Raw genomic sequence first — 24,723 nt, forward strand, 5'->3', positions numbered from 1 at the left:
TAAGACACACTGAATCCGCGGTTGCATCCCAGAAACTCCCTCAATCATATAATATTGTTATTATCTCTCTTTTACGTAGATTGAAAGAACAGTATAAAAGCTGTATGATAGTTAATACAACAGCCTGTGATGCTAGTTTACAACCAATAATAAACAGTAATGTGGCGGTAGCAGATACCACTTATAATAAACAGCCATTTTTCTGCCTAGAAAGTAAGGAAAGATAACCACCACGTAATGATAATATTAAATCATTTATGTTTGAAGTTACCATTGTACTAATTGCACAATATTTTTTTGCGGATTCCTAAATCAAAGAAATCTATGTTAAATTTAGTGGAATCAGTCTGCGCCCAAATTGAAAATCTGGCTTGAATATAATACAGAAGGTTCACTGAAAAAAAATCTTGTGTTGGATCTCAACACAAGTACTTGTGTGAAAATTATGCTACACATTACTTGTGTTGTTTTGCATTGCATTAACACAAACTTGTGTTCTGTTCAATGCGTTAACACAAAACTCGTGTAGATTTATAAAATCTTTTTTTTTCATATAATTAACACAAGTAATGTGTACCGTCAATAAATATTTTGTGTTTTTAAAAATTGAACTCCATACAAAGTTTTAATTCGGGGGTCCACAAGTATAAGAAACGTATTTTTTTTTTACTCAGACAATAGCCAGACAGACTTAAATGCTAATTGGTGTTTAGATGTCTGTAGTTAAAATACAGTTGTTGGTTATTCTATTGGCCCAATAAACTGGTAGATCAAAGGAATACATAATAGGCCTGGTGAGCATGCCCGGTGTGATTTTAACAATTGACTCAAAATGCGTTGACAAGAAAATGGGTAAATGTAATGAGATGATAAAATCGACGTACTATAGGCTAAATTTTGTCTGCGATATCACCTCGGGGGAAGTGAACGTTAAATAAAGCAATTTTATACACAGACATTTACCATTAACAGCGTGCTGAAATAATTTTTGAGCAGTGATATGATTGATAAATGCAATGATCACAGAAAATACAAGACCGCAGGTTTGTAAATATTTATAACTAAAATAATACCGTGTATTTAATTTAGCATCGATATTGTTTCTATGTATAGTAGTATTCCGTTTCCTTAAAAATAAACCCCAAAAAATCCCCAAACCCCAACAATTCAACCGGAAGTAAAAGGTTAACAATGGCGCGAGGACAGGTGAAAAAATTTCGGCATGTTATAATTGAATCTGTCTAATTTTTCTGAAATCGTGCTTAATTGTTCGGCGTTACGATGTTGTTCAAATACTTATATTACAGAATCACATTAAACCAGAAACGGCTCGACTTGAGCCAGCAGGTAAGAATCTGTTTTGAAATTATACCTAGGGAGGGTGGATTGGCAGGGGAGAACCGATTGGCGGCCATCTTGATTCTTGTTTCATGATTTTTTATAAACATTTTGGCAAGAGTAAACATGAACCCGGGCACGACTAGAAAATAACTTTTTAAACTTTTGCGTTAGTTGAAATGTAATCTAATTTCTGTTTTAAAAAAAAACAAAACAAAACCCCTCTAATCAAATAAGCATATATTTTTCCCACACACGCCGTTCAACCTCTGTGTAATAAATATTATTTCACTGATAGAACTAGAATCAATCTGTGGAAGTTTCTCTGTAGTTTCATTATTTTTTTCCAGTCAGTGATGCTATGTGACCCTTTCCAACAGAGAGAGAGAGGGAAATGACATAAACAAGGCCTTACATGTACTTGCATTTGCCCAATCAAGTAGTCCAAGTAGAACAAGTTGCTCTGTAGTTTCATTATTTTATTCCAGTCAGTGATGCTATGTGACCCTTTCCACCCTCAAATTTTAAACAAACATTGAGAATTTAACCAAGGACTCCATTGAAGAAAATCTGGTAACGATTTCATATTATTCTTAAATTTTCTTTTTTTTTACCACTGTCCTACAATTATTAGTGTATGTGAAGATACAATCCCACGTAACGTGTTTATATGGCACTTATATGCAACAGAGAGAGAGGGGAATGACACAAACAAGGCCTTACATGTACTTGCATTTGCCGAATCAAGTAGTCCAAGATATGCGATGTCCTACATGCATACCAGGTTACCGGTAATCAGCATACTGCCTCATTCTACATGTATTAAGAATTGGTATGTTGTGTAATATTAATTCTGCATCAACCTAGAGTTGTTGTAGGATGGGTCCTTATCTACTTACTGGCACTAGGTCGTTTTGGGACTAAGGTATGGTTAAATTTAATATGAATAATTCGCTTGCGCGTAGGGGTATTTAGCAAAATGAGGAAACCGAAGGACCCAGACAACACTCAAGAGGTTGGACAGGTGACCCTATTCCTTGAAATCGAAACCATGCCACTCGACACAATGACAGACCCTGTGATTTCATGTGCATATTTATTAAACCACTAGAGCATCCCCCCCACCCCACCCCATATCGAATAAAAGTATGGCTTATTTCAAATATGATATTATTCATATTTGCATATAAAGAAAGTAGAGACTCCGGTCTTACTAGAAAAATACTGGATTACCTGAAATGAAATGGGGTTTAACATCCTACTGTTCAGCTCCGACTGATCTAATGCATTGTGCTAAGAGAAAAATTTTTCCCGGGCAGCGGGAATATGGCCTACTCTCATATCGAATTCCAACTGCCAAGGAAACTTTTAAGTGTCCGTCAATGTGTACATTGAAATGGACCTCAGGGGAAGCCAGCGCCTAACTCATTCAGTCATCATGGCCATTTTCTAATTACTGCGACAGTGAAATCATGTGACAAACAAGGATTATTAAAATAGATTTTAGTTCCTTGGGATTAAAACTTTTGATACATATATTTGTCATGTATTTATTTTTTCAGTTTCAATATTGGATGCATACACAAATCACCCAGAAAAAGATCATATAATAAAAGAAATTAAAAAAGAAAAAAAATGGAAGAAGAAATGGTGATAGAGCAGCTTGTTCTTGGTGGGTAACTATTCAATTCTAATAGGAAAGATTGTTGTTATGCTGTTTTGGAATCTAAAATTCAGTTTAGTATAGTAAAGCTGTACAGGTGCATGGACAGAATCTTAGTTACATGTAGATATGACTGTCTCATCAGTGGCAAAGCAAACCAACACATGTAATTAAATTAACATTTTTTAACTAAATCAAAACTGTCTAGTCAATTCAAGACAAATAATACATAGCGTATATCTTTTTTCAGTTACACACCTCGGAAGATCAAGACAGTTGGAAATGGCTATTGATATTGTGGAAGCGTCTCGGGCTCTGCCATTTTAAATACGATCAACATGAAACTCAGGAGGCTTGTTTGGTTGAGGGGATCACGTGGCTAAGTGGGTAAGACGCTGGCTCGCTAACCTTGAGGTCGGGTGTTCGATCCCTGCATTGGCCGAGAAGGTTCATCCAGATTTTCCGGCGTGGTTCCCCTTGTCAGTGATGCAGGACAGAGGGCCTGACAAGGACAGCTGTCTAGTCGTTCGGATGGGACGAAAAACCGAGGTCCCGTGTACATATTGGTGTGCATGTAAAAGATCCCTTGACAGTTGGAATTCGATATAAGAGTAGGCCGTAGTGCCGCTGTCCGGGCAAAATTTCCCTCATCGCACACTGTATGGCGTATGCCCGTCTTCATTAGCCCAGTTCGGAGCAGAACCGTAGGACGTTAAACCCCATTTCATTTCATTTGATTGGTTGATTTTCTTAAGAGTTTTGATATATTACGTCAAAACTATAAGATGGATGCAATGTTACACCATTTCATAACAAATATTATAAATCGTTCAAATGCATGAATTTGTAAAATATAAATAATATCATATTATAATACTGTTTGCAATACCGCATTTACAATTGCCTTAGTGGAGCTATTTGATAAACCAAATGGTTAATTTTTCATGTTATTGTCATTTTTTCAAGACTTTTGTTCTGGCTTCTGACCCATTGAGGCATAATAATCTGCCTGGGTCTGTAATTGGAAAAGGCACAATAAGTATTATTCAAAGTTGAAACAATAGAGAATTAACATGTGGCAAAATGAGTTGTTTATTTAAACATTCTGAACCATAGAAAATGTATTTATTGTCTACTACAATGTATAATATTATTTTTTTTCAGGCTAGAGAGCATTTGATGTATGTTAACAACAAGAAAACTCAACTATAAACCTTTTGAATATTAAGCCACAAAATTATTTTATAAGTTTGAAAAAGCATGTAGTGATTGTAAATGCTAATAAGTTATCTGTTGCATTTGGCCTGTTATTTAAATATTTTTTATTTTTGTTTTTAATGTTAAATATCCTTCCCAAACACAATTATATATTAATTCTCTCCAGAAATTTGTGTAAATTATAGATTGTAAAGTTACCTATAAATAACTTAGAATTTGGTCGGAAATCATAAATTATTAAATAGGCATATCTCGAAACCAAATGTAGATCGAATATACACAGAATTACAAAAAACCCTTGAGGTACATTAAGGTAACTTTCCCTTGCTTATAAAATGAAATGGGATTTAACATCCCACTTTTTTATGTTATGAGGGAATTTCTGCCCTGGTAGTTAAACATACATTATGCAAGAGCTAAATCTGCCTATTGTGGGTCTTTCTTTAGGCCTGAAATGTTATATAAACAATTAATTAGACATTAATTAACGTATCCAGACCATAATCAACTCTCGATGTCAACGCTAGCCTGCGATATTTGTTGGATTATGAACCGATTTGCTGCATAACTTTCCTTCTTGATTTAACGATTAAATGGATAATCGAGACTATGATTTTTATCGTACCGACTTTAGTAATGATGACCGAGGCAATGCGGAACTTTCGATCGCTTATTTCTCGGTTCATAGTGGATCACTTTGACTGAAATGTTCAGCAAATTGCCTTTACAGTATCTAGTTTTTAACTATTATAATGAGAACTACCAACTTGTTATCTAATCTCCCATAATTTATCTTTAAGGTATCATCCTACTTTTCTGGGTTTTTTGTTTTGTTTTTAATGTTAAATAGGGCCGCCTGTCCAACTTCGTTGGTTTTCTCCAGGTCCTCCGGTTTCCGCCCAGTTTGTGTCGAATGGACGTTAAACCCCATTTCTCCCTCTCTCTCCTTAACAAACCCAATTATATTGCAATTCTCTCCAGAAATTTGTGTAAAATGTAGACTGTAAAGATATAGGGCACTATCTAGAAACCAAATATAGATCAAATATACCCAGAATTACAAAAAACCTTTTGTACATTAAGGTGACTTTGTCGTGCTTATAAAATGAGGAGGGGGGGGGGGGGGGGTAGGACGTGTGCGTTTTATCATAAGGACGGTCTTTGAGTCAACTGGGGTGGTTTCGATTCCCTAGTTGTACGTGACAAGGAGTAGGGTCGCCTGTCCAACCTCATGGGTTTTCTCCGGGTCATCCGGTTTCCTCCCACTGCTAAAGACCCCTACGCGCTAGCGAATTATTGAAATAAAATTGAACAATATGTTAGTCCCAAAATGACTCTCTCTTTCTCATTATAAACTGAAAAGGGGTTTAAAATCGGGATCCAAAAAAGGACCTCCATGTAAGCGAACCAACTTTATACCATGGATCACCCTTGATTATGACTTATATATAAATATTTTGTACATGTCTCTTATATTTCGGATGTAGGGTCGCCTGTCCAACCTCGTGGGGTTTCTCCGGGTCCTCCTGTTTCCTCCCACTGCTAAAGACCCCTACGCGCAAGCGAATTATTGAAATAAAATTGAACCATGTGTTAGTCCCGAAATGACCTAGTTTGTTTCGAGTGGACGTTAAACCCCATTTCTCTCTCTCTTTCTTATATTTCATTTGTATGTAGTTTTTCAGTTTTTGTGCATAATTAATATATTTAATATATTAAATAATATATTTAATATATTTAATTAACAAATTTAATATATTTTTTTTATTTGTTTATTAGTATTCCAAATGTCTCAGTGCTTGTTTTGAGGGTTTATTTTATGATTTGTTTATTTATTGTATTTTTTCATTATATATCACAATTTTATTTGTATTGGATTTACTTTGTTTTTATTACCCATCAAATTGTCTGTTTAGTTTTGATTTGGCATTAATTTAATTGTTTATATAATTTTATGAATAAATAATAATATAACACACAAAATTTTGTCATGTCATTTATCAAACATTGCATGGTAAAGGCTGCTATACTGGATATAAATTGGTTAAATACATAAGTTTGTATGAAACAACACAAGTTTCATAAATTTTAACACAAGTTCCAGAAATTCCAACACAAGTTTCAGAAATTCCAACACAAGTTTCAGACATTTTAACACAAGTTATGTGTAGATTTTCACACAAGTTTGTGTTGTTTGATAATTTTTAACACAAGTTTTGTGTTGTTTCAACATTTAACACAAGTTTGTGTTATTTCAATACAAGTTTGTGTTGTTAAATAGAGACACCTAACTTGTGTTGAAAACACAAGTTTTTTTTTCAGTGTTTTTAAGCCGATAATCCCCTATTGTTTTAAAGTAAATGATAAGAAATTGGTTCTTCGTTTTGTAACCGTAGCTCTTTGAATTCGGAACGATGCTTTTTCCCCATTTTGTTATTTGGTTTATAAGAAAAAATTTTATCCGTTAAATTTTGTGGAATCATTTTAAGTCGATATTATATTAAAATAAATGATAAGAAATTGAATTCAGGACAATGCTTTTTCCCATTTTGTTACTTGGTTTATAAGAATATTTTTTATCCAGAACCTGCAAATCAATAAACTACCAGTCCTAAAAAATTAAATACCAGTTCACATTACGTCCAATTTAAATCATATCTGGGGGCAGTTTCACAAATTAACTTACGATGAAAAATTTACGTGACTTTATCGTAACGCAAACTTTGGAAAATTCGCGTTTCAATAAACTTCTTAACTTAAGAAAGTCGCAACTTTTATCGTAAGGTCTACGACAACTCTTACCCTGTCGTAAGAAGGAATTTTTTACGCACCTTTGACAAAATGTTACGGATCGCCAACTTCGGCGAGAGAGACTATTCAGGTAGACCTATAGATTAAATCCTCTCGACACCTATAATACTGGGAGCTGCAGAATTCCAATTTTGTTTACGTTTTTTAGGCTCTATTTGATTTTATTACATTGATATTTATCGCCAGTTTATTTTTATAGTATTCAGACAGATTGAGTTTCCCGAATAAGACTTTTATATCAGCACACCAGTTTTTATTAGAGGCAGCACGGCGGAAATAACAATCATATACAGTAATAATAAACAGGGTGATCTGGGGTCGAGTGGTCAGATGTGGGCGCTTCAGATCATAGGGTCTGTCAAATGACGTGGTTTCTATCCCAAGCATGTACAATGTATGTGACAAGGATTATGGTCGCCTGCCAAACTTTGTGGGTTTTCTTCCATAGGAGCAAACGAATTATTAAAATAAAATTCTACCATTATGATAGTCCTGAAATAGCCTAGTTTGTAGCAAGTGGATGTTGACCCCCCCCCCCTCTCTCTCTGTCTCTCTCTCTCTCTCTCTCATATATAATATACAGTAATAAATAAAAAAAATAGTTTAATAACAATAATAAACAATTCAAATTCAACAAGAGACTAAAATTATTTGATAATTCACATCATATACCTGACTACACTGTCTTCACATTTGGCAACCTTAAACATGATATATCTTCATAGGATTTCGAGCTGTTATATGACCAACTTGTTTGTGAGGTTGATGATTTTTGAACAGTGAGGCAATTTCATTTGAAAGAAGAATCTTTCTTCAAACACTTTCTCCATGAAAATAAAAGTCCGATGGCAAAAAATGATCACTGCAAACAGTGGAATAATTAGATGGTTGCGACAATTAAATATCATCTTTTTCCTAATCTGCTCGCCAATTTCTCTCTTAAAACACCATTCTTTGAAAACCTAAAATAAAAAGATTTGATAAAATTATTGAATGCATTCCGATTAAAACAATGAAATGAAATGAAATGGGTTTTTAACGTCCTACTGTTCTGCTCCTATACTGGGCTAATGAAGACGGGCATACGCCATACAGTGTGCTATGAGGGAAATTTTGTCCGGGCAGCGGCACTATCGCCTACTCTTATATCGAATTCTAACTGCCAAGGGATCTTTTACGTGCATTCCAATGTATACACGGGACCTCGGTTTTTCGTCTCATCCGAAAGACTAGACAGCTGTCCTTGTCAGACCCTCCGTCCTGCATCACTGACAAGGGGAACCACGCCGGAAAATCGGGATGAACTTTCTCGGCCAATGCAGGGATCGAATTAAAACAATGAATATATGACAATATAGATAGTCTGCCAGGTACTTCGCTTGTAGGCCATATTACTGTTATAAGACCAAAATCATTACTTTCCAGTCAAATATCTCAACCTGACTTGTAAGTCAAATAGGCTTAAAATAGACAGTAGTCAATTAGGCATTACATTTGAGAAAAAAATATTCGAAAAATCATTCGGAAAATAGAAAATATTTACTAGGCCCCTATTATTCAAATTGATTGGATCTGCGTGGGAATTTCAATAGGCTCTAGACCTACCCTTATTAACAGGTGTACATTCATTTAATTAGTAACATTGGCGGACGCAGGATATTTGCTGTGTCATGTGTGTGTGCGTGGGGTGGGGGGGGGGGGCGGGGTCGGTGGTGGTGAAAAACTTGCGTCCCAACGGCCCACACCCTTATCACCGAACCTACAAAAAGATAAAAAGTTACACATTTGAACAACAGAATAATATCTATAATAAGTTATTTTTTTATACTATTATTCTAGTTTAGAGCGACGCGCAGTGATCAGACGCTATAAGGCCTCCGCCTTGATCCGCCCCTGATGATTAATGTCAATAATATTTATAAGTATTAAATCCAAATAAAGCAAGAGTGCTGACGGTAAAAACATGATGTTGATTGACATGCTAATTGCTATTATCAGAGAAAAAAAAACCCAACAATATATAGTGTAGTAATAATATAGGCTAGGCCTAGATCGTATTTATTTTACTTTGGGCGTCTTTTCTTCAGTTATTTATAGCCTATTAAATGTATATTATAAAATAAAATGTCTAACGAAACTTACGAATGGTAACTCTTATCTCCAAATCCTTACAAAAAAGGTTGTAGCAACCAAAAACACACGTTATCACCATTTGCAGCCGACGTCGACACTATAGACCAGGGTCTTGCGTAATAGAACTAGTTCTAGTGGGGCGGTTAAGGAAGAATTTTTGGTAGAATCGTGCATTTTGGGTTAAAAGCATGAAACTTGGCACACAGATGGCATCAACCCTACTGAATATTTTGGGGTGTGGATCCACCTCAGCAGCCTCGCCTGGTGGTCGTTACGGCGATTTTTCTCAAAATGGCCCCCATTTTATATCTTTAGAAGTATACATTGTAGAACCATGACCTAGGTGTCTAAATGTATTGCTCTAAGGTCAACCAAGCCAGCGGACACAAAAACATAAGATATAATCAATTACATCAAACACCACATTCAAAATAAATTTTAAAAAATTTTTGTTTAAACTTAAAAATAAATATTGGAAATAACTTTTCAAGCTCATTTCACTCTTTGATATGGTTTATAATATGTAATTTAAAGTGTTTTCAGTGTCACTGAACTTAAAATCAATCTAAATATGAAGAGTTTTCAAAATCCAAGATGGCGGAAATTCAAAATGGCGGCTAGAATTTCCCTAAAATGGTCGATTTTTCGGATAATCGTCATTTTTAAGTTTGATATGGCTAGTGATATACGATGTAAAGGGTTTTCTGTGTCACTGAACTTAAATACAACCTCAAAAGAGGATTTTCCAAAATCCAACATGGCGGAAATTCAAAATGGCGGCCAGAATTTCTCTAAACTGGTCGATTTTTCGGATAATCGTCATTTTTAAGTTTGATATGGCTAGTGATATGCAATTTAAAGGGTTTTCTGTGTCACTGAACTTAAATACAACCTCAAAAGAAGAGTTTCCAAAATCCAAGATGGTTGAAAATCAAAAATGGCGACTAGAATTTCCCTAAAAGGAAAGATTTTACAGATAATCGTCATTTTTTCGGTTTTGTATGGCTTGTAAGAATGTTCTTTATTAGGTTTCAAAGTTAATGAACTTGAAAATAACCTCAGAAATGAATCTTGAAAATGAATATTACCTCAAAAATGAATTTTGAAAATGAATATTACATCAACAATAAATTTTGAAGATGGTAGATGATTGCTTAAAAATAAAAAGGGACAATTGTGAATTTTCCTCTTGGATTGGCTTGTAATAGCAAAGAGTAGTAGTTATTTTGATGGTAACTGGAATTGTTATACTGGATCTCAGCTAAACAAGATTTAATATTATTCCAGCAAAACAATGAGGCATATATATCCAATTGTTACGAATTTATCTATTGTTTATTCAGAAATGGTTCAAAACAGTGGTTCAGTGAGTAAGACTCGCCAAGAAAGCAGTCAATGTTTTTTAAGGCTAGTGATGGCTCTCGAGCGCCTGCCGCTCACCTGAATGTTGACCGAGGGGAGTTTTTTTTCCCTCCCCTTAATATTGAAAATCGCTCTCCTTTATAAAGTCATTGGGGGTTTATTATCATTTATGAAACCAGGAATGACCCCATTACATGCAGTTATTGATCTTCAGAATCATTTCCCATACACACAACTTATCACTCTCCTTAATATCAGATCACTCTCCTTAATTTCTAAATCACTCTCCTTAATTTCTAAATTATTCTTCTTATCGAAACTGTGAGAGCTTTTTTAGTGGAGCGATTTTTTTCAATTTGTTGATTGAGGGGAGCTTTTTTTTGCTCTCCTCTGATATACAAAAAACAACGACTGAGAACGAGGTCCGGGGTTCGATCCCTATGTTTGCTGAGAAAGTACCTCAGGATTTTCCAGGATGCAGTTCGGGGGCTTCTCAAGAAATCAGGTTCATATGTACACGTTGACGTGCGCATAAAAGAACCCTAAACAGTTGGAATTCGAAATAAGAGTAGGCCATAGCACCAGTGTCTGGACCAATTTTCCTCATAGCACACTGCTTGACGAATAACAATATTTATTAACTTTGTTAGTACAGAGCAGTTGGACATTAAACCCCATTGCACCATTTCTGGTTCAGAAGACTTATGCCCGGAAACAGTTTGTGGTATCATCTAGACAGATGAATTCACATTTGTCAGTCATGTATTTCACAAAGTGAAAAGTGTAAAATGAATCATCAAAGTCTCTTATGTCCGGCAACTTTTGTGGTATAGTCTAAATATGGTATCCACAGATCATTTTCGTCTGTAATGTATTGCACACCAAGTTCTAAGTTTAAAAATAATCATCACGAAAATAATTTGAAATGCATTTACGAATAGTATTGTTATCCCAAAAGTCATCCACCACGATTTCCTCTTTTCTAATCTGTTGTTATTACATGTAAAACTTGTTGTGAAATACGTCACTGACGAAAATGACCTATGGATACCACATCTAGACTCTACCACAAAATTTACTAGACACAGAGTCTTCGATGCAAAAACGGATCACATCGCCATTTCTGAACGAATAGGAGAACTTAAATTCTTAACAACTGCATATACCATAAATGATTCTCACTCCGGTAAAACGGTGCAAAGACAAAGGAGATGAAATTAAAAATGCCTCAGTTGGCCCCGTTGTATTGTTATGGGGTGGGGTGGAGGGTCAGAATAATCAGATATTTTCTCCAAAGAAATGAAATGAAATCAAATGAAATGGGATTTAACGTCCTACTGTTTTGCTCCGAACTGGGCTAATGAAGACGGGCATACACCATACAGTGTGCTATGGGGGAAATTTTGCCCGGCCTACTCTTATATCGAATTCCAACTGTCAAGGGATCTTTTACGTGCACGCCAATGTGTACACGGGACCTCGGTTTTTCGTCTCATCCGAATGACTAGACAGCTGTCCTTGTTAGGCCCTCCGTCCTGCAACACTGACAAGGGGGAACCACGCCGGAAAATCTGAATGAACTTTCTCGGCCAATGCAGGGATCGAACACCCGACCTCCAGGCTAGCGAGCCAGCGCCTAACCCACTTAGCCACCGTGATCCCCCCTTTCTCCAAAGAATGTGTCAATTCTTAACATTATCATTAGCATCATATGTTCTTATGCATAAAACAATTAAACTACATTTACTGTGTCTGAAGGTTAAATTCTTTGAAATTCTAATTAGCTTATGGTTAATTGACTGACAGGTAGATTCCTCAGTCCGGTCAATTTCAGTTGCCCCCCCCCCCCCCAAACTTTGCTATTATAAACCAATCCAATAGAAAGATTGATGATTGTCCCTTTTTTTTCTGAAACAATCATCTACAATTATCAAATTCAGTGACTCTGAAAACTTAATAGAGGATATATTACAAGCCATATCAAACAGAAAATTGACGATTATCTTAAAATTTGATCATTTTAGGGAAATTCTGGCCGCCATTTTAAATTTCCGTCATCTTGGATTTTGGAAACTCTTTTTTTAAATTGATTTTAAGTTCAGTGACACCGAAAACCCTTTATATTACATATAACAAACCATATCAAAGCGTTAAATGACTTTTATCTGACAAATCGGCCATTTTAGATAAATGTTGGTTGCCATTTTGAATTTCCGCCATCTTGTATTTTGGAAACTATTTTTTTCTTTAGATTAATTTTAAGCTCAGTGACACTGTAAACCCTTTAAATTATATATTACAAACCAAATCAAACAGTGAAATGACTTTAATCTGACCAATCGGCCATTTTGGGTATATTTTGGCCGCCATTTTGAATTTCCGCCATCTTGGATTTGGGGAAACTAGTTTTAGAGATTTTTTTTCAGTTTAATTACAACAAAAACTTTATATTTGGTATATTACAAGCCATACCTTGCATGATAATCACCCATCTGGAAATTCAGTTTTCTTCAAATTTTGGCGGCCATTTTTTAAAGCAGACAAACCGAAAATTACGTCGTAGATAAATCTTTTTTCAAAAATCGTGTTCAGCTAGCAATTTCGCCTTTGGAAATTGCTGGGCTGAAATGATTTGTAAAAAAAAATGTCTTATTGTGACACCCTAGTTATATGTATTTCAATGGATAGGTGGCCATTTTGGAAAAGATGGCCGTAACGACCACCAGGGGGAGCTGCTGAGGTGGATCCACATCCCAAAATAATCAGTAGGGTTGATGACAGCTATGTGCCAAGTTTCATGCTTTTAACCCAAAGTGCACGATTTTTTGCTTAACCGCCCCACTATTCTATTTATAACTCTATGGTGCAGAATGACAGACGACGTATACTAATCTATGTCACACGCTATGGCGTAGTACAAAAGTGTTGAAAATAGCATTTTATTCATAAATTGGCAGTAAAATCTTAGCATTTGTAGAAGGAATATATATATATATATTTTTGGACGTTAATGTTTCAAGAGGTAACGATAAGTTCAAATTGTTAAAATTCTGACCGTGGGAATGTTTACAGAAGTAAGAATGAAGTGACGCAACATGACGTTTTTACAAAAAAGATACGAATTAAATTAAGAAAAACCTTATGTAGGTCTGTGTGAAATCGACGTAAATAATTCGTATCTTTTTCCTATTTTTTTCTTAAAGGTAAGTTACGAGCCTTTGTGAAACTGCCCCCTGGGTCTTTAAGTAAAAGTTATAAGAAATATCACAGATGATCATGAAGTTCTGTTTTTTATGAGTTCTAATCTAAATGTACTATGGAAACTTGAATTTAAAGGGTTAGCTGTAAATATGACAGCATGTGATACTGGTTATGGGGTATGTAACAATGGTCTGTCTAGTATTGGTGTCACGACTCAAACAGCTGCTGAAATCTGTTCGTAAGTTTCAATTTTAAAATATTAGATTGGTAGATTGATATGTATAAACACAGCCAATCATTATTTGTACAGATTCAGATATAGGCAAATGACGAGTTCCAAAATAAAGTTCTACAAGTAATGTAGGAAAATACGGAGCCCCTTAAGTGCACGATTCCACTCTTATATAATTTTTTCGTGCATGATTCCACTCTTATATAATTATTTCGTTTAAACGAAATACTAATTCGTTATAACGAAATAATTAATTCGTTATAACGAAAAAATTAATTCGTTTAAACGATATAATTAATTCGTTTAAAAGAAATATTAATTCGTTAATACGAAATATTATTTCGTTAATACGAAATACTATTTCGTTAATACGAAATATTATTTCGTTAATACGAAATATTATTTCGTTAATACGAAATATTATTTTATATATTAATATCATATATTGGTGTGAAGCATTGGAGTTAAAACGAATTAGTTACTTCGTTTAAACGAATTAGTTATTTCGTTTAAACGAATTTGTCATTTCGTTTAAACGATTTAGTTATGTAATTAATTCGTTATAACGAAATTATTAATTCGTATTCGATTAAACGAAATATTAATTTGATTAAACGAAATATTAATTTGATTAAACGAAATATTAATTCGTTTTAACTCCAATGCTTCACACCAATATATGAAGTAAAGAACTGATTTAAAGTGTATCCTCATTCGTGTGCATAATGTTTTCAAAATAACGGGAGGAGCAACTCGGGAACCCAGTTGATCTCTTTATGTCACCAATGCTTCATAGAGTCCCCACCCCTCAATTGGTCCCCATTACGAAAAACTTGTTTACACGAGGTCTGTCACTGAATTAGGTGGCGTTGTTTCAATTGACGGCTTCTACGTGACAAGGAGCAGGGTAGCTTGTCCAACCTCGTAGGTTCTCTCCGGGTCACCCTGTTCCCCCACCCTCCCACTGCTAATTATTGAATTAAAATTGAACCATGTGTTAATCCAAAACTAACGATAGAGGTCACGATTGTTTTTTTTAACAGATTTTGTTTTCTTTAAATTGGGTGTTTGGAGCATTAGGGTCATTAGTCGACGTGTTAGATCGTAAATCAATTAATTCGATTTAACGTTAATATTTCGTTATAACGAATTAATATTTCGTTATAACGAATTAATATTTAGTTATATCGAATTAATTATTCGTTATAAAGAATTAATTATTTCGTTATAACGAATTAATTATTTCGTTATAACGAAATAATTATATAAGAGTGGAATCATACACGAAAAACTTATATAAGAGTGGAATCGTGCACTTAAGTGGCTCCGTAGGAAAATAATGTGATAAGAAATGTGCTTGGAAAGTTTTGGTTCAAAGTGTAAATATACCAGCACAGTGTTCACGTATTTAATATGTCCATCCCATTTTCAGATTGATTGATACATTTAACACTTGCGCAAGTGCCTTAACATGTCCATCAACCGTTATGGCTTATTATAAAGAAGTGTCCACTAATTTGACAGTTTCGTTTAAAGAGTTACCCTATTTCTGTGGATCAAGTGAGTTGTACATTTTCATGTTCTAACGAAAAAAGTAATTGATAAATGAACTACTTAACATTAAATCATAATGACTGTTTAGATTGCCCCCATTATATTTATACTTAGATTTATATCTGGAAAGGAAATCCGAATTGGTATTGGTATTTTGAATAAACACATTGCATATTACATGAATCTGGTAATGATAACAGACACTAGGTAATCTACATCGGCTGTTTTTGCAACTGTTTTATTGATTTAAAAATGTGCTTAAAATCAGTTTAAAACAAATAATAATTTGCTTCTAATTCCAGCAAATACCTGCCAAGATTTATTTGATGCTTGTAATAATACACTTTCTGTTGAAGTTCAAGACAGTTGCAGGTTCGTAGCTGTTAAATAGCAAACAACGAGAACAACATAACTATATTATAATTCCTTTTTATTATTTAACAACATTACAAAACTTATAGTTTGTTTATATATAATTCTTCCTTACAGGTTGGTGTCTACCCAGAAAGCTTGTTTAGGTAACATTGAGAGTCTTTGTAAAGCTAGTCAAATGAACGCTATCAATACAACGGTAGGGCAGTTAAATGATGACATAATAGCACAATCGCCCACAGGATGTAAGTTTTAACAATATAAAATTATCTAATTATATCATCATCACAGCATATTTACCTGGTAATGGCGCTTGAAAGATGCCTTACTGCTGTCATATTAAATTGGAGATACCTAAAGGCCGATTTTCGGATAATATCTAATTTTTCACGGATTAATCCATGCTAAATGTATTCAAAATGATTAATTAAAATTTATTTAAGAAAAGAAAGCCACGGCTTAGATTCAAATGGTTATAAAGAGGCCCTACCCAGTACTGTTGCGAGCTTTTTAATGGTGGTAATTAAGGCCTATAGCCACCACTGACAGGAGCATTTGGCTTTATATCTGATATTTTTGATTTTTTAAAGGCCAGATAGTTTCAGATATAACAACGTCATCTGGTATAATTATATTTTACACATTATTTCTCATAACAGCTTACGTCCATCCTGTATTGGCAACTCTAACCACCCTTCCGTAATCGCCCTGCATTGGTAGTACTTGACAACCCCTTTCAACAGTTTTGTTTTTATCCCATTTATGCCCCATTTCTTCCAATACGCACACAACTGCTTTTATGTCAAAACTTTCCACTTTCTCAGGCAGTTTGATTTCCGTTGACACCAACACTAACCTACCCCAACCTTTCACAAGCTCTGTCAAAGAGAAAAGTAGTAACAATCCTGTCACAAATGCAGAAACAAGCAACGTGGAAACAACAAAAAGTTTTGTTGGGGAAACAGCAAACACCGAAGGTACACGTAAGGAAAACCCTGTTACAAATGCAGCGCGACCAAGCAATACCGAAGCAACAGAAAAAACAGCTAACAAACAAGCAGCAGGCGGAACAGATAACCAAACTACAGGCGAAACTAGTATAAATTCTGCGTTCAATAAACCCGACACTAGAAAAAGTAAGTGTGTAGTTTTTAAATATAAAACTCAATAATTACAAAATATTGGCTCATCAAAAAGATTTGGATTTTTATACGCCCACTCACGTCTGACCGTTTGTAGTTCAAATTGCTTGTTAGTCATTAACCATTGTTACGAAATCTTATATTAGCACAATACCTTCAACACTTCAATATGATCCGAATTGTAAGCAAATAATAATTTGCTCATAATTCCGAGGACTGGTGGGCTGTGTGTCGATGTCTGATATCCCTTGTTTATTGCAAAAGCCAATATAACAATTAATTATGTTTTTAATTTCTAAGCTAATCCAACCAGGAAACCATAATATACTCAGCCAAATTAAAAACTTGACACTGATGAATTTCAAAAAAAAATTTTTCTGGTAAGTCAAATAAATTTTAAAGTGTTTCTAACGATAGTAAGTAGTAAGAAGCCTTTAATTTCATAAAATTGTAAAGTCACGTGGATCACGTGACTTTTGAGCATATAAAGATGAAAACCTGAAAAACACGTGCAAACATAAACTCGTGAGGTCAATCGATGCAAGTTTGCTTAAACTGAACACGCACACGTAACTTGAACTGGAAAAACAAATTAAAATTGTTATTTTCATAATTGTTAGAAAATGCCTCGCCTTTCAAATGTAGAACGTCTACGTGCTATAGGTAGGCTCTATGCTGGTCAGTCTGTGGTCACTGTTGCAAGAGCCTTTAATTGTTCACGCCAGACAATAATTAACCTTAGAATGAGAGTGCTTCAAACTGGAACTATTGCCGACCGCCCAAGGGCGGGAGCGCCACGTGTGACGTCACTCCAGGAAGATCAAGCAATACGATTACGTCAACTTAGAAACAGATTTGTCACTGCAACCTCCACAAGTAGAGAGATGTTTGGTGGAAGGGTAACTGCACAAACTGTTGGAAATCGCTTGCAGGCTGCTGGTCTTCGAGCTCGGAGGCCCTATAATGGATCAATATTGACACCTCTTCATCGCCGTAACCGACTTGTGTGGGCCACAAGACACATAAGATTTACTCAAAGACAGTGGAATTCGGTTGTCTTTAGTGAAGAATCTCGATTCACTTTGAGATTTGCCGATGGCAGGGCCCGAGTGTACCGCAGACGAGGTGAACGTTACGCTCAAGTATGCGTCTGAGAAGTTGACCGATTTGGTGGCGGCAGCGTCATGGTTTGGGGTTCGTTTTGTGCACATGGACGTTCTCCTCTTGTTGTTGTCCAATGGAACTTAAATGCTGTCCATGAAACATGGGCCTGGACTAACGTTTCAACAAGACAATGCTCGACCCCATACAGCAATTGCTACCCAGAATTTTTTCAGAAATGCCGGTGTCCAAGTCCTGGATTGGCCGTCGCTTAGCCCCGACCCTAATCCTATTGAACACATCTGGGTCGCCGTGTTCGTCAGCAATTGAATCCACCACTGACGTTGCAGGACCTTCAACATGCTCTTGCTGAGCAGTGGCGACGTCTTCCTCGGGTAGTGTTTACTAATGTTCTGAGATCCATGAGAAGACGTTGTGTGGCAGTACGAGACGCTAGAGGAGGCCACAACCGTTACTAAACACTTTATTCCGATTGTTCTCCAAGTCTGTGAATTTCATTTTGGGGGGTACTGTGACATCACGAACGTTATCAATGTCAAGGATTTTCGGCGAGACGTATTCTTGCTTTCTGTTGATGTCAAGGTCGTCTGTGCACAACATAACACTAAATCTAGTCCCAAAAATCCCGAGTGTCAAGTTTTTAATTTGGCTGAGTATATAATGACCAAAGCCATTATAGGAGTCCTTTAACAATAAACACACAAGCTTCTTTTTTACACTGTCGCTACCGATATTTTATTCTTTTACATTTACATTATCATTTGAACGTTTACGTTAATTCTTTTTATACGATTCATCACGTTAACTTAATGACGTTATACAATAGATCTACATGTGGAACTTTACTTTTGGTTACAACAACAGCAACAGTAGTAACAGACAGGTTTTGTTACAACAAAAATAAAAATATTAAAATAAATTCAAGTTTGATATACAAGTAAATAAACATTTAGGCATAATCTACGTTTGCTTTAGGTACCATAAATGGACATTAAATTGAATAATAATAATGTTACTTACATCTTGTGGGGACTGTAAAAACAATACAGTCTCGTAATTAACGAAACTATAAAACAATCAACGTTCAACATCTTAACAGAAAAAAACATGGCTGATATAAACAACAACAACAACAACAAACAAAAAAAAAACCAAAAAAAAATGGGGTTGCACATGTATCAGAAATATTAACTAGGACCAATTAATAACTAAATTCTGGACTAGGATCCGTTCGAAAGAATGGATGACATAAATGACCACAAGTGGGTTATTGCCCTAACACATACCAACACCTTACATGAAGTTTTCGGGCTTTGTCAATATGCATAGGTCATATTGAGTCTAACATTACTGTATGAACAAACTTAATTTCGGCTTTTTAAAAATATCTATGTGTTAGAAATCACACCCGGGAAAATTCTACAATTAGATATTCCAACGAATAAAAAGTAAACTTTGACATCGAAAAATTCCAAATTTGAAGCTAATTACGTCACTCATCCGGACAGATTAATTCGTACAAAGGGTGTCCATCTTTTAATTCCTTTTAAGATTTTTTATAGCTTTACATTTCTAAATAGTTAATTCTGACCGAAGTTATGGGTATTTGAAGATGTAGTGTGAATTGATTTGTTTTTTAATTCTTAGTTACCGTATTTGACTAAGTCTCGATTATCCAGTTTATCGATAATTGTTTGAATCTAGCGGGTGTTAAATAATAGTTTATATACCATTTCGGGACTAAAACGTGGTTCAATTTTTTGTTAATAATTCGATTGAGCGTAGGGGACTTTAGCAGTGGAGGAAACCACAGGACCCGGAGAAAACCCATGAGGTTGGATAGGTGACACTACTGCTTTTCATGTACAACCGGGTATCGAAACCACGCCAGTTGACTCAATGATAGACCTTATGAGACACCGCGCACACGCTAACCAATCGGCCATCCAACCCCCTACACAAGACAAACCTGCGAACAGGACACAATATACACAGACACCTCAGGCAACAAACACACATATGAAGTGAATTGATCCGGGGACAAAAGGTAAGCTTTCAAAGCGCTGTGCAGCCCCGGGCCTGTAGTGGTACGAGCTTCACCCAAACTAGGCATAAGGGAAGCACATCAAGAAAAAAAGGAATATTTCCCAAACGTTGTATAATACTGGTGTGAGTAATGATCGGCTGTGTGCTACAAGGAATTTTAATGTAGGTACATTGCAGGAAAAACCTTTGTAACTAACTATTTTTGTGAAATGTAAAAAAAAACAAAAAAAAAACAACAAGTAAATTAAATGGTTTTATGTAGTAACACTAACGATCTCCGAGCTGATGCCATTTCTTATTTAGCAATGTCCCATGTCTTTTCAAGGTACCTATTTCTTTATCGTTAGGTAGACCATTTTGTCAATCGTGCACCTGGTTGTCGGGTTTGCAGGTGAAATTCATTTAAGAAAAGAAAGCCACGGCTTAGATTCAAATGGTTATAAAGAGGCCCTACCCAGTACTGTTGCGAACTTTTTAATGGTGGTAATTAAGGCCTATAGCCAACACTGACAGGAGCATTTGGCTTTATATCTGATATTTTTGATTTTTTAAAGGCCAGATAGTTTCAGATATAACAACGTCATCTGGTATAATTATATTTTACACATTATTTCTCATACCAGCTTACGTCCATCCTGTATTGGCAACTCTAACCACCCTTCCGTAATCGCCGTGCATTGGTAGTACTAGACAACCCCTTTCAACAGTTCTGTTTTTATCCAACTTATAATTATGCCCCATTTCTTCCAATGCGCACACAACTGCTTTTTTTTCAAAACTTTCCACTTTCCCAGACAGCTTGACTTCCGTTGACACCAACACTAACCTACCCCAACCTTTCACAAGCTCTGTCAAAGAGAAAAGTAGTAACAATCCTGTCACAAATGCAGAACAACCAAGCAGTATGGAAACAACAAAAAGTTTTGTTGGGGAAACAGCAAACACCGAAGGTACACGGAAGGAAAACCCTGTTACAAATGCAGCGCGACCAAGCAATACCGAAGCAACAGAAAAAAAAACAGCTAACAAACAAGCAGCAGGCGGAACAGATAACCAAACTACAGGCGAAACTAGTATAAATTCTGCGTTCAATAAACCCGACACTAGAAAATGTAAGTGTGTAGTTTAGTTTTTAAATATAAAACTCAATAATTACAAAATATTGGCTCATCAAAAAGATTTGGATTTTTATACGCCCACTCACGTCTGACCGTATGTAGTTCAAATTGCTTGTTAGTCATTAACCATTGTTACGAAATCTTATATTAGCACATACCTTCAACACTTCAATATGATCGCAATTGTAAGCAAATAATAATTTGCTCATAAATCCGCGGACTGGTGGGCTGTGTGTCGCTGTCTGATATCCCTTGTTTATTGCAGAAGCCAATATAACAATTAATTATGTTTTTAATTTCTAAGCTAATCCAACCAGGAAACCATAATATGATGACCAAAGCCAGTATAGGAGTCGTTTAACAATAAACACACAAGCTTCTTTTTTACACTGTCGCTACCGATACTCTATTCTTGTTATATTTACATTATCATTTGAACGTTTACGTTAATTCTTTTTTATACGATTCATCACGTTAACTTTATGACGTTATACAATAGATCTACATGTGGAACTTTACTTTTGGTTACAACAACAGCAAAAGTAGTACCAGACAGGTTTTGTTACAACAAAAATAAAAAAATAAAAATAATTTTAAGTTTGATATACAAGTAAATAAACATTTAGGCATAATCTACGTTTGCTTTAGGTACCATAAATGGACATTAAATTGAATAATAATCTACGTTTGCTTTAGGTACCATAAATGGACATTAAATTGAATAATAATAATGTTACTTACAGCTTGTGGGGACTGTAAAAACAATAGTCTCGTGATTAACGAAACGATAAAACAATCAACGTTCAACATCTTAACAGAAAAAACATGGCTGATACAAACAACAACAACAAACAAACAGAAAAAAAAAAATATGGGGTTGCACATGTATCAAAAATATTAACTAGGACCAATTAATAACTAAATTCTGGACTAGGATCCGTTCGAAAGAATGGATGACATAAATGACCACAAGTGGATTATTGCCGTAACACATACCAACACCTTGCATGAAGTTTTCGGGCTTTGTCGATATGCATAGGTCATATTGAGTCTAACATTACTGTATGAACAAACTTAATTTCGGCTTTTAAAAAATATCTATGTGTTAGAAATCACACCCGGGAAAATTCTACAATTAGATATTCCAACGAATAAAAAGTAAACTTTGACATCGAAAAATTCCAAATTTGAAGCTAATTACGTCACTCATCCGGACAGATTAATTCGTACAAAGGGGTGTCGGCATGCCCGTAGTCCATCTTTTAATTCCTTGTAAGATTTTTTATAGCTTTACTTTTCTAAATAGTCAGTTCTTACCGAAGTAATGGGTATTTGATGATGTAGTGTGAATTGATTTTTTTTAATTCTTAGTTACCGTATTTGACTAAGTCTCGATTATCCAGTTTATCGATAATTGTTTGAATCTCGCGGGAGTTTAAATAATAGTTTATATACCATTTCGGGACTAACACGTGGTTCAATTTTGTTTTAAATAATTCGATTGAGCGTAGGGGACTTTAGCAGTGGAGGAAACCACAGGACCCGGAGAAAACCCATGAGGTTGGATAGGCGACACTACTCCTTGTCACGTACAACCGGGGTATCGAAACCACGCCAGTTGACTCAATGACAGACCTTATGAGACACCGCGCACACGCTAACCAATCGGCCATCCAACCCCCTACACAAGACAAACCTGCGAACAGGACACAATATACACAGACACCTCAGGCAACAAACACACATATCAAGTTAATTGATCGAGGGACAAAAGGTAAGTCTTCAAAGCGCTGTGCAGCCAGGGGGCTGTAGTGATACGAGCTTCACCCAAACTAGGCATAAGGGAAGCACATCAAGAAAAAAGGAATATTTACCAAACGTTGTATAATACTGGTGTGAGTAATGATCGGCTGTGTGCTACAAGGAATTTTAATGTAGGTACATTGCAGGAAAAACCTTTGTAACTAACTTTTTTTGTGAAATGTAAAACCAAAAAAAAAACACCAAAAAACCCCAAGTAAATTAAATGGTTTTATGTAGTAACACTAACGATCTCCGAGCTGATGCCATTTCTTATTTAGCAATGTCCCATGTCTTTTCAAAGTACCTATTTCTTTACCGCTAGGTAGACCATTTTGTCAATCGTTCACCTGGTTGTAGTGTTTGCAGGTGACGATCGTAGCAGGTATAGATGAGAAATCGTCGAAGGCATGTCTTATATTCTCGACTGGTAGCGTTTTCTAAACACGGGAGTCCCGACTGGGACACATGCCGTGACAGTCGTGTCGGTCTGGATAAGCACACCCTTTTTGGCAGGATTGGCAAAAATAATGTATTTCGAAAAAAGGAGGCATTGAAGTAATGACGTCATAGTGTTTTCCGTAGTGATACAGATGTAAGATTTTGAGGTTAGATTTATCTGCTGCTTTCGACACGGTTGACCCGTCCATTCTTCTACGTAGACTTCAATTTAAATTCGATGTTTGTGGCTCTGCATTAAATCTATTAGAAAGCTATCTTATGAGTAGGAAACAGTGAATTTTAGTTAATTGTAAATCGTCGCCTGAATCTGTTTTTTCATCTGGGGTTCCCCAAGGTTCTGTTCTTGGTCCGATATTATTTACCCTCTATACGTCACCATTAGGTGATATTGTCAGAAAATATGGTCTCAGCTTTCATTTGTATGCCGATGATACTCAGTTATATATTTTATTTACACCTAATTGTCCATCTTCTTTCAATTTATCAAAATTGCCACTTGAGAACTTGAGAACTGAATTAGTGAAATTAGAAAATGGATGTCATAGAATTTTCTAAAATTGAATGAAGTTAAAACCGAATATTTATTATTAGGCTCAATTCATCAATTAAGTAAATTTGCACATGATAACCCCCCTGTTGTTATTGGTAATTGTGATATATTTTCATCTTATTCTGCTTGTAATATTGGCGCAATCATTGATAGTTTTATGCTTATGGGAGCTTAAGTAAATAGTATTTGTAAATTGTGCTATTTTAATATCAGAAAAATAGGAAAAACACGTAAATTTGTAACTGTAGAGGCCACTAAGTCACTTGTTAATTTTCTGGTCACTTCTTGATTAGATAACTTTAATTCACTTTTAGTTGGTTTACGTTAAAAGCTTATAGATAAATTACAAAAAGTACAGAATACTGCAGCTAGACTTGGTACTTTAACTAAGAAATGTAACCACATATCTCCTGTTTTATATAATTTACACTGGTTACCTGTTAAATATCGAATTGATTTTAAGATTTTATTACTTAGATTTAAATGTTTAAAGCCCAAAACTGTTCAACTAGTCTCTTATGGTCCGCGCTCTTTTAGTTATCTAGCACCTGCCGATCCATCGAGCCACCAAACGATACTTTATTTGTTTTGATTCAGTG

At 35.4% G+C, this 24,723-nt stretch overlaps 1 long non-coding RNA gene across 1 annotated transcript; it reads left to right on the forward strand.

Moving 5' to 3' along the window:
- Positions 1-183: 183 nt before the first annotated feature.
- On the forward strand, positions 184-15,506 carry LOC126825484 (uncharacterized). Its single transcript, XR_007682008.1, has 3 exons — positions 184-213; positions 13,862-13,964; positions 15,391-15,506. It is a non-coding gene; the product is annotated as an uncharacterized LOC126825484 (long non-coding RNA).
- Positions 15,507-24,723: the final 9,217 nt, after the last annotated feature.

The sequence above is a fragment of the Patella vulgata genome, chromosome 6 (assembly GCF_932274485.2).
Source record: "Patella vulgata chromosome 6, xgPatVulg1.2, whole genome shotgun sequence".
Lineage (NCBI taxonomy): Eukaryota > Metazoa > Mollusca > Gastropoda > Patellidae > Patella > Patella vulgata.